The sequence below is a fragment of the Cheilinus undulatus genome, linkage group 5, assembly GCF_018320785.1.
Source record: "Cheilinus undulatus linkage group 5, ASM1832078v1, whole genome shotgun sequence".
Lineage (NCBI taxonomy): Eukaryota > Metazoa > Chordata > Actinopteri > Labriformes > Labridae > Cheilinus > Cheilinus undulatus.
The window spans coordinates 52,172,722-52,185,222 of NC_054869.1; the positions used below are offsets into that span (position 1 = coordinate 52,172,722).

A 12,501-nucleotide genomic window follows, 5' to 3' on the forward strand; every position below is an offset into this window, starting at 1 on the left:
TCTATGTGGGGGATAAAGTGACATGCATTCATATTCCAGTGAGATAAATAAACTGGTACTAAGAAATCCATGCAAGCTTTGGCTGTGGTTATTTGCACCACTTTTCTAAATATAAATCAAGGTTTTCTTCCCACTAAATTTGCAGTAGTTCCTCCAAGGTTTCACCTGACTGCAGAGAAATGATAGAAGAGCAAATCAAATGTGCACATTCTGAGAAAGCATTGCTTTTTGCACATATAATAATTGTTCTTATTCACTGTGAAGGCGCTGCTAAAGTTTATAGCACACTAATGTTAAAATCTCCATGCACTGTGCAGCGAGTGTCAATCATCATCATCAGAACGCTGGCAGGAGCAGAGCGGAGGTCACAGCAGGATGTTAAACATGTACGGGAAGCACTGAGGGTCAAATGTGTGTTTGATTTCTGTTACCGGGAGCTGAAATCAAACACAGACGCACACACAGGAGAGCGGAGGAGCGACAGTGTGTTTTAGGTTTATGTTAAAAAGCAATCACACTCCCATATGCTCCTCTAACCTTTGCAGGAAGTCTTTCAAATCAGCTCCTAAAACAGATGCAGATCTTCCTCTGTTCATGAGTGTTTCTGAAGGTTTCATCCACAATCAAACACTAAAGCTCTCCTCTTTCTGCAACACAAACCTCCTGTTTTTGTCATAATTGTGTTGCATCTCACCTTGATTTGCAGGGTTTCACATTCAGATCATACAGATTGACATAGACATGCCTGAAGTGAAAAGTTGTTGGAGTCTGATTTACAGTGAAGTGTAGGCTATGGGCATCAGTGTGTGGTTTTTTTAACGCACCACAGCAGAGCGTCTACAGCTCGACTAGTCCATAAAGTTCAATGTCTAATAACTGAAATCTGGACATGTTATCCCTCTCTGCTTTTAGTTTATTTCTCTTTCTGATCAATGCAAGACTGAAACGGCTCACTGCACTACAGCGAAACTGACAAGAAAGCTAATTCAGTCGTATCTGGTTATCATTCTGGCATTTAGTGTGTGTTCCGGAGGAAAACGCAGATGAAAAAACATATTTTCTGCATGTGTGATGCTTGCAAAACTTCTGTTAGAGGCGGCTGCCTGTAAAACGTTAAATCCTGCAGCTTTTTATGAAGTGTGTTCAGTCTAATAATGCAGAGTGTTTACATGCAATGTCTAATGAAAAGCATGCATGGACTACATTCAGGACTAAAAATGAGAAATTTGATGTTACTAGCTTTGAAAAATCAGAGCTATTAGTGTTAAATTCACACCCGAGGCTGCACGCTTTCTCTAATGTGATCGTGTTCCTCATCAGTTTATATGTTCGAGGTGCAGCGTGGCAAACATTTCACTGAATTATGGTTCAATAAGTGGAGCCTGGAGAGGAGAGCGCTTCAACTGGGCTGTTTGGTAAAATCTGGAGGCATTTTTTTCCATCTTGTCTGAACTAATTGTGCTTATTCTTCATTCATATTTGTTTGCACAGACCTCTTTATTTAAATCCATACTTTATAGGAGAGTCTTTAGCTTTCTTTATGCTTATATCAGGTTTTCTTTCAGTGCCCAGTGTTTTAAACATCCTAGAAAGTGGCTGAGAAAACCTTAGGGGTGTCTGAAACCCAAACATGTTTTAGGATTGAAATAAGAACAACAGAATCTAAAGGATTTAGTCTCAGCTTCAGGCCATAAACAATGCTGACATGAAGCTCTTTAACTTTCTGCATGTGACAGTCAAGAAGCAGGAGACGTAGACACTGAATAAATGAAATACAGCTAAAATAAGTCTGTTCACATGGATGCATGCTGGGAAATTAACACTGAAAATGGGACATGATATAAAAAAATCAAAAAGACTTACCCTGAAAACACACAAGGACTCACAATTTCAGAAACTGGTCCAGAAACGTGCAGAAAAAAACTCTACCATGTTTTTAACCATCTGCATGTTTTCCTCCTTTTTTTGGTTTGTGTTTGTTAATCTGCTTTTTGTCTCTTTTTTTCCCTATTCTAAATTTATTCAGTTAACAAATGTGAAAATTGCAATCAATGCATGCTGTGCAAACTAAACAGCTCTCTGCAGTTAAGTCTGAAAAAATGAAGATTTAAGTCTCTTTATGCTGCAGGAGTGGAGTTCATCCTGCAGGATTTCATTCAGAAAATACACATTCTAGTCGTGTTAAATCACAGGTGTCAAACTCAAGGCCCAGGGGCTAAATCCGGCCTGTGGAACAGTTAAATCCGGCCCGCAAGATGATACATCTCACATTTCTGTTCTAACTGGTCCATCAGTCTGAGGTTTGCAGATTTCCTCAAGTATAAAAATGTAAACTTATCCTCATGATTTAAGAAATCATCATTTTCAATTTTGCATCTCACAGTCAGGACTCAAACTTAGGATTTTGACTTTTAATTTTATACTTTGAGCATTTCAACTCAAAATTTTGACATCTAATATATTTTGAGCTTTAAGATTCATAATTCTAATTTTAAAGTGATATTTTGACCTTTTAAACTAACTATTTTGTATTTTATTTCATGTTTTCGACTTCATAATCCCATAGTTTGACCTTTTAGACTCACAATTTAAAGTTTTGAATCTTATCTTGACTTTTGATTTCATGAGTATAAATTTTATTTCACATTTTGACCTTTTAAACTCATGATTTTGCCTTTCTAATATATTTGCCGTTAAAAAAAAACAATATTTTTCAATTTCAATTTTATGTTTTGATCTTTTTGAGCTAATAAATTTACTTTTCTCACATTGTGTTAACTTTTTAAATGTCAAAATCATTTATAATCAGTGCTAAGTTTTGTTGTTTTGTTTTTTTTTTGTTTTGTTTTTTTTTCATGTTTTATTACTGGTGAAACAAGGTTGACAGTTTCCGGTTGAAAAGGTGACCCTGTTAGGCCCTCAGGTTAGTCCAGATTCCTGCTGTGATTGAGTTTGACACCCCTGTGTTAAATAATAATTTGCTCCCTTGTTCGGCTATGTTTGCACTGGTTTCCTCTTTGCACTGCGGCACAGCTTGCTTTTCTCTACCTTATTTTCCAGAAACTTCTCATTTGCACCTCTCCAAAATTTAAACACCACTATGCATTTTATCTTTGAATTAATAAGAAAGACAGTTTTAACCTGCAATGCCCAGACGTGTTAAAGCTTATATTGCGTTCGGGTCAAATTTGACCGTTTTCAAGTTTAGGTATGTAAAAAGTACCATCTGCTTTTTTGTACTGGAATAAGGCTTCCTCTAATCCTCAGACACAACTATTTTAACACAAAAAAAGGAAATTTTCACCATTTTAGTAAATTCTGAAGGTCTCAAGGAAAAAAAAAGTGACATTTGTGGTGTTACGGGTCAAACGTGACCTGACAGAGAATACTGGCATGCATCACTTAAAAGCTGTGGGTTTCTCTGTGGATCAAATATGGCTCAATTTGCTTCACCACACACACAAGAACACACATGCGTGTTTTCATGATATGTAAGGACATGTGCCAAAAATGTGAAAAATGGGTACTCAACTTTCCTGGGGTCTCAGAAGCCTGAGAATCATTGGGTTTCTCCCCAGTGCTCCCAGGAACACACTCCTCTATTGAGATTTAGCCTAGAGCTATATTTTGGTCAAGCCTGAATTTAATGCTACTTGTGAGGACATCGTCAGGTTTACATGACTTCTGAGGACCACAACATAACACAGTAAATTTCATGTTTAGGTGAAGTGTGAAGCCCATGAAGAACACACACTCACACACACACACCCCTACACCTGCCCTGACACCATACTGTTGTTTTATGTTCAATTTATGGTATCATTTTCAATTTGCACTTGCTTTTCTGAGTAAAATAAAGTTGGTTTTATAAAAAGGAAATGACTTTTTGCCTTTTTCCTAACCATAAATCTATACGGGTCACCCGCAACATTACAGATGTCACTATTGATAATGTTCAGTTAAAAAAAAAAAAAAAAAAAGCAATTTTTTGGTAGGTGTGCCTCTAATATTAGTCTATTAGACTTGGATAATATACTTAACCATTATCTTCACAGTAGGAAATAAAATTTAAACCATTTTTAAATTGAAAACTAGTGGTATATTGTAAGAGAAAAGGTCTGTTCAGCCAAAAAATAACATTTAAAACATTTTTGACATGGATATGAATACATACTAAGTTAGTTATGAGGTGAAAAACAATGTTGGATGATAACTATTGTTTTTTGAGTATTTTCAAGCTGAGTTAAGTCCACTAAAGATGTGGGCAGCTTTCTAACACATTACAAGGGTTAAAGCCACCAAGCAGAAGGAAAAAAGAGCAATAATCAGACCTGCCTGAGTCTGAAATATTACTGATAATATCTCCACATTTCATTCTGCACAGAGAAATTTCAGTTACACGTTTAAGTATGGTTTAATAGATTTTGAAAATAAATAAAAATGCCTCTCAGCTTGACTCAGTGACAGTGGATTCCTCTGATTTCTGGAAATCTTGGAGCTAAAGTCTCCCAGAACTTCAGAGCTTTTATCATTTTGTTTAATTTGTATTCTCCTGATGCTTTTTTATGACCTGAAATAGAATATTAAGTTAAAGAAAAGGAAAATGTTCATTTAATTTTCCAAATTAAAGAATCCGTCCTTCCTTAAACCTTCCCAAAATGAGCCTCGAGTTTGATTTTAGCGGTAAAAATCTGTCTAAACTCCCTCTTTGAGCCATAAACTGTCTAAACTCCGCAGCCAATAAAACACTCAGTAATATAAACTGACTTCAGCCTGCTGACCCTCCGCTCCAGCCTCCTCGCTTCTCGGACGATCGCTTTTACGCACGCCAAGCGCAAAAAAAGCACGCCAAGAAGTGGAGAAAAAGCGAACCCACGGTAGAAGAGACGCTGGGTTAAAAGAAAAAGATCTGAAAGTTGAACATTATTACATCCCAGTTTGGTCCACGTTGGATCAGCGGCTCGGTGTGCCGTCCCGTGGCCGGACAGAGGCAGCGCTTGGCGGGGAGGGACGCTGGGACGTTCCGCTTGGATGTTGTGTGTGTTTTTAGTAGAAGTTGAAGAAGCTTTGAGGAGATTCTTACTGCTGTCAGAGAGAGTACGGAGGCTCCTCGGTGCTGATCTCCGGGCAGCGGTGGAAGGTCTGTCCCTCCTCCGGGCTGCGGTGAACCATCGAGGGGAGCTGGGACACTTCGCTGCGTCCTGCGCGTCTCAAGAGCCAAAACTGGCGAACAGCTGCTGCACGAGCCGCTCTCTCTCTCTCTCTCTCTCTCTCTCTCTCTCTCCTCCCCCTCTCCCCTCCCTCCCTCTCCCTTATCTCCAAGAGCCTCTCCTCCTCTCTAATTCACACGTTTTATTTCTCCCTCACACTTTTCTTCCCCTCTTTTCTCCAAACTCTCTTCTGTCTGCTGTTCCTCTCCGCAGGCTCCTCTTTTCCTCAGATTCAGCTGCTTCAGTTCAATTTAAATGATCTTTATTGATACTGGGGACAAATGTGCAGACATCCTGAAGAGCACACTGGAAGCTCCATAGAAATGTCTCTCTGTCTGCGTTTGTAAGGATGCTCAGATTCACGTTTTTACCCGTCATGCATCACTCAGTGAGGGAGATTTCTGATAAGGACACAGTCATGTTTATGGTTTGATGGATCAGCTGGTTCAGGTCTGGTTCTGTCTGCTCAGGATGGTAGAGTAACCCCATCAACAGAGCACACAATGATCCATAGAGGCAGAGGTGCTGCAAACTTTCAAGTGTCCTTTTTATGTTTCTGTTATTAAAAAAGAGAAAGAATTGCCAAGAACTTCCTTGGCTCTGGCAGAAATAAAAGATGTGGACGTTGGCATGGTTATGGTTGCTAATGCATGTACACAAACATACATGTGCTAAAGATGCGCAGTGCTGAGCAGAACTTTTAGGCATGTCTGAGCCAAAGACTGGGGCTGAAGTAAGGCGTGGATGCAGGGAGTAAGCCCCCTGAGGGCACCATGAGGACAGAACCCAGGTCATGATCTGGATGTCCTTACACACTACCAGAGGCATGGGAAAATAATTTGTAGTGAAAATAACCAAGCCCACACTGTTAGGGCTGTTAGGGGGTGGATGTGGTGGGTATGCATGGATTAGGGTACCATCTGGGGGGGTATGCACCCTGTTCATGCTGCGGGTGTTCCAGGGACCTGTCCCTCTACCACATTCATAAACGTGTGCGATACATCAGCACTTCACCAGCTGCCTTATGAGCTTTAACTACAACGGTTCCTTTATTCCTGGTCAGTCCTCAGCAGTTGTCTGAACTGTTATATGTGGGTCGTTGTTTAATACTCTACTGTTCACGTTGTCTGCTCTCTGTGTGTTGTCTGATTTTATCTAGATTCTTATTTTCATTATGCATGAATTACACTTTTACATGTTTACCATCAACCTGCTGCAGACGACGGATGGAAATTAGCCTTTAGCTACAATCTGGCACATTTACATGTCCATGTTCATTAATGCAGCCTGTCCCCTACAGTAAATAAACAAACAAACAAACAAATAAATGCATACATACTTACATAATTAGATGAATAAATTATAAATAAATATGGATGAATAAATCAAAGAAAGACAAATAAATAGATAAATAAATAAATAAATAAATGTATAACTGACTAACTACCTAACTAAATAAATACATACATAACCAGATGAATAAATTCTACATAAATACATAAATAACTAACTAATAAATAAATGGATGACTAAATTAAAGAAAGATAACTGAATGAATGAATAAATACATAATTAGATGAATAAATTATAGATAAACAAACAAAGAAATTGATGAATAAATTAAAGATAAAAAAATAAACCACTAACTAAGTAAATAAATACATCAATAAATACATTTCATTGACAATGAAATTACCCTTTTTTTTTGGTAATGTTAACAGTGTGGATGGGCAAATCGACTAAAGTATTTGTAATGTCAGCCTTCATAACTAAGCCATGATGTGCATAAACACCAGGATTACAGGATATAAAGAATAAAGAAGAACTGGAATAACTTCAGTGGAAAATAATGTAATAATTGGAAAAAGAGAAAAAAAAACAGGCAAAAATGCGATAAAAGTAGAAAAAAATGGTTCAAGAAAGGCAAAATAGGCAGGAAATGGTGTAAAGTGTTTTGCAAGGGGCTAACATGGTTAAAATGGGTCAAAATATATGAAATAAAGGTGTGTAGGAAAAAAAATTGTGAAAAGGTGTTAAAGGTAGACAAACTGGATAAAATAGTCAACTAGAAAAGCACTCAGAGAGCGCAGACCTCCGCCATCAGCCCTATCTCCCAGTAGTGAAGAATCCTTTAAAAACATTCCTGGATCCAGACGGTGATCTGGATCACTCCCAAAATCTAATCAGTTCTTCCTTATGCCATTTCTGACATTTCCTTAAAATTTCATCAAAATCCATCCACAACTTTTTGAGTTATGTGTCTAACAAACAAACTAACTAACAAACCCGCCAATCACATGACCTACTTGTCTGAAGTGTAAAAAAATGTCCCACACAAGGAAAACAAAGGGCAGAATGGCAAAAAAGTAGTTATATAGTGGTAAAAAAGGGAAGGAAATGGGGAAAAGGGGTTAAAAGCGGTAAAAAAAAAAAAGGTTAAAAGAGGTAAGAAACTGGTCAAGAAAAGAAAAAAACGGGCAAACAGAGGGGCAAAAAATGATGAAAATGGTGACAGGTGGTTAGAAAGTTGCAAAAATGGGTCAAGGAAGGCAAAAAAGGGGCCAAATGGGTGGAAAAATGGTGGAAAGTGGTAAAAGCAAAGTGGCTAAAATGGGATACAAGTGGAAAAAATGTGAAAAAACTGGAAAAAAAAATGTGCAGAAACAGTGATGAAAAGATGTTACAGAGAGGCAAGAATGAGTAATTTCAACATCAGAACCCAATAACAGGTTAGACCAGGAACTGTTAGCCATGATGCTAGCACCAATGCTACTGATCCAACACTGATAGGTCAATAAATCACTACTGGGGAGGACCCAGGTTTCAGGGGCCCAAATCTGTGCGCAGGCCTGGGTGCTATAGTTGTTTACGGTCAGTGGAGCCACTTGGTAAACCAAACTGAAGCTGGTCAGAGGGAACAAAAACAGCTTTTCTGCCAAAACTTCACAGCTAATTACCACAAACTCACGCCAAAGCTGCCCTGGAGAAGAGCAGAATCATTTTAGAAAAGCTTTCAGAGCTGTTCTTTGTTTAAATAGAGAAAACTGCCCATGCAGTTCTGATAAACTTAACTAAACCTTCCTCATAGCTACAGCCTCATCCTCCTCAGACAACGCTGACTGGTCCACTTATTTTTTAAACTGGACAGAAACATTTCAGAGGAACTTTGAATCCACAGTCCATCATCTCTGTCAGGTTAACATCTGACCAAAATATCCTAAACAAAAAAATAAAAGCATTAAAGCTACATCACACTGACTGTGTGTTTCTTTGCTCTAGCTCTGTCAGAATGTCGCTTCTTTAAGCTGAACTGAGACTCTGAAATGACTGTGAACACTTGGATTAATGCATTATTTATGCTTTTTAAGGCAAATATTGGAGGTTTTATAATAAAGTCAGTGTGTTACTTAGAGGAAAGTAATGACAGGCCGATTTTTTTGTGTTTAAAGTCCAGTTACCGTGACATGTATTATTATTTCACATCCTGTAGGTGGTCGTCCAGATGTCAGATCACCTCAGCGTCTCTATCAACCATCACTTTCACCGTCTGTGTGTGTGTGGGTGTGTGTGTGTGTGTGGGGGAGATAGATAAGAGCGATTAGAGCCGGACTCATTGTGTTTCTGGAGCTGACTCGTTATCCACGACCCCGAGCTTTCCCAGCCGTCTGCTGCTCCCTCACAAATACAGAGCGTACAGTCTGTGTGCACATCAGTCACTGTAAGCTGCCGCGGATAAGAACATCAGCTAAACGCCTTAAAACACAAACGTGCATGTTGGCGTGCGCGTCGGTGTGTTGTTATGACTGGCGTCGCCCTGACAGGCCCCATTTGTCATCCTCAGGACCTCTGGTGGATTGATAACGAACAAAAACACAAACATAAGCGTCTGAAAATGAACTCTTGTCGGCTTAAAGCCACTTTTTCAGCGTCCAGGAATGTGGAACAACACTCTGTCTGATTGGCTGACACACAAGTTCAAGGTCGACAAAAATCAGGGTTTGGAGACTGAATCCTGGAGTCAGCAGGAATATGAGTCAGCTGGTTAAAATGGTTTCCTTCCTCTCTTAGGAATTTACAGTTATTCTTCATCTCAGAGTTTAAGGTATTTACCATCAGATGCAATAAAAATCCTTACACTGAGCACATTCATGACAAAAAATGGACACCATACATTCATAGAAATAAAAACACTACTCATTAACATTTTACCCACATTTTTGCATTTCTACAAATCAACAACAGACCTTTACTTGGAAAAGGTGGTTAAAAAAATGATATTTAACTAAATAACAAAAAAAAATGCTCAATATTAATATCCTACAAATACACTATCTTGCCAAAAGTATTCACTCACCTATCCTAATATTGTAAATCAGGTGTTCCAATCACTTCCATGGCCACAGGTGTATAAAATCATCACCTAGGCATGCAGACTGTTTCTACAAACATTAGTGAAAGAATGGCTCGCTCGCAGGAGCTCAGTGAATTCCAGCGTGGTACTGTGATAGGATGCCACCTGTGCAACAAGTCCAGTGGTGAAATTTCCTGGCTCCTAAAAATTCCACAGTCAACTGTCAGTGGTATTCTAACAAAGTGGAAGCCATTGGGAACGACAGCAACTCAGCCACCGAGTGGTAGGCCACGTAAAATGACGGAGTGGGGTCAGCGGATGCTGAGGCGCATAGTGCCCAGAGGTGGCCAACTTTCTGCAGAGTCAATGGCTACAGACCTCCAAACTTCATGTGGCCTTCAGATTAGCTCAAGAACAGTGGTAGAGAGCTTCATGGAATGGGTTTCCATGGTAACAGCTGCATCCAAGCCATATATCACCAAGTGCAATGCAAAGTGTCGGATGCAGTGGTGTAAAGCACGCCGCCACTGGACTCCAGAGCAGTGAAGAACCCTTCTCTGATGGATGAGTCTGGGTTTGGCGGTTGCCAGGATAACGGTACTTGTCTGACTGCATTGTGCCAAGTGTAAAGTTTGGTGGAGGGGGGATTGTGGTGTAAGCTTGTTTTTCAGGAGCTGGGCTTGGCCCCTTAGTTCCAGTGAAAGAAATTCTGAATGCTTCAGCATACCAAGAGATTGTGGAAAATTCCATGCTCCCAACTTTGTGGGAACAGTTTGGGGATGGCCCCTTCCTGTTCCGACATGACTGTGCGCCAGTGCACAAAGCAAGGTCCATAAAGACATGGATGAGAGAGTTTGGTGTGGATGAACTTGACTGGCCTGCACAGAGTCCCGACCTCAACATATGTCAAAGTATGACATAAAAAGTAAAAGTTATTCATTAAAATGTCAAAATATGAGAAAAAAATTTGAAATCACAACTTTAAAAGTGAAAATATGGGATTAAAAAGTGAAAATAAGGAAATGAAAAGTTCAAAGTCTGACTTAAAATTTAAAATTGTGAATCTTAACGATAAAAATGTGACATATAAAATCCAAATTATGAGTTGAAAAGGTCAAAGTGTGAAATGAAAAGTCAAAATCATGAGTTTTAGTTGTAATCTTGAGACGCAAAATTGAAAATATGAAATAAAAATAAATTAATTTCTTTCCCCACATTCTTGACTTTTTATGAAATCTTTCTTACTCTTTACTTTTTCAGATTTTTATGGCTAAACAAGGATATTTTAAATAATTAAGTTGAAGTTTACATTATTATACTGGAGGAAATCTGCAGCCCTCATACTGGTGGGCCAGTTAGAATACAAATATGAAATGATCTTCTGGGCCAGATTTGGCCCCTGGGCCTTGAGTTCGACACCTGTGCTCCATCTCATATATTTGCCTTTTTAAAACATTTTGACTTTAAACGCCATGTTTGGACCTTTTCAGCTACACTGTAAGAAAAAATTAGTTGAGCTTACTTAAAAAAATTACGGAAAGTCGTTGCCTCAAAAATAACAAGTAAACTACACTTGACTTTTGTGAGTTATAAAAACTTGTTTGTTAGTAGTGTGCAGTACTTGTTCTCCTTGAACTATTTAAGTATTCACTACTAGTTTAAAATCATTTATTTTAAGTTTTCACAACTGAGATTCAAATGTTAATTTAAGTTTGCAGGACTTAGCCTAAATCATCTACTTTGAGTGTGTAATACTTAATATTTTCAGTGCATTGTAAACACTGATAAGTTAATAGCACTCAAAAGATCTTGCATAACTGATTACCTTACAACATCAGCAAGTACAAAAGTTTTGTAAGTCATCATTTCACCATAGGTGGACTATCTTGTGCCACCAGTTGCAACAATGGCTGTTGGCAACCCACTTCATCAATGACAGTGTGCCAAACAGCTTTCACTGATGCTGACAACAGTGTCAATGCCCCCTATGGGTGGGACATCTTTACCTTTATGCACTCTGCAGCAAACAGAGTGCATAAAGGTTTTGTGCCCAAAGGCATTCTGGGAAACTGCAGATTTGCCACAACTCAAATAATATGAGTTATAACAAAAAATACTTAAATTGTTTGAGTACTGTTCACTTGAAACTGAAATAAGTTCTATCAGCTCATAAAAATAGAGTTCAAATCGCTGTTTTGGATTTTTAAGTTAACACAACTTAATTATACCCCCTTTTACTTAATTTTTTAAACTAAGTAAACTTAAGTAAATCAAGCCCTTTTGCTGTTATGGCCAAGAAGTACAATTAACTTGTTTATAATAAGTATTTAGAACAGGTTAAGAAGAACTGAGTAATTTCAACTCAATGTTTATGAGTAAAATGGATGTTGCTTTTTACAGTGTAATAAGTTGATTTTTTTAATCTCAGATTTGAGCCTTTAAACTTATCATTTTGACCTTATTCAATCTCAAAATCCTTCATTATGAGTGCTAAGGTTTTTTCCCCCATAATGCATTGCTGGTGAGAATGAGGCTGACGGTTTATGGTTAAATGTGGACCCTGCTCGGCCCTCAGGTTGGACCCAAATTCAGAGTTTGACATGCCTGATCTAAGCCATGCTTTAAAAGTTCACACAAGCAGAAACTATTTTACAACAGCATAATGTCAGTTTGAAAATGTTGAACCTATTCTCTAAATTTAAAGCCTGTATTTTTATAAGTCCCATTAACAGCAGCCTTTTTCACATTTCAGCTCTTTTTTAAATGTGCTGGTTTTCTATATGTGCAGACTTGCTTTAATTTTAAATGAAGTATTTCTCCTCTTCATCATCATCATCATCATTCTGTAATAATAACACGTCTCTGTATCTTTGCAGTTGTCCTCCGTTACGAACAGAAAACAAACAGAAAGCAGGAAAAAAAGGAAAAAGCTGAGCAGGG

The 12,501-nt window shown here is 38.4% G+C and overlaps 1 protein-coding gene across 1 annotated transcript in view; it reads right to left on the minus strand.

Moving 5' to 3' along the window:
• The window catches only part of prdm6 (PR domain containing 6), a 132,453-nt gene extending 127,241 nt beyond the window's left edge, over window positions 1-5,212 (minus strand). The window contains exon 1 of the mRNA XM_041787954.1: window positions 5,084-5,212. The gene's annotated coding sequence lies outside the window, so the exon portion shown is untranslated. The remainder of the gene's footprint in view (window positions 1-5,083) is intronic.
• Window positions 5,213-12,501: the final 7,289 nt, after the last annotated feature.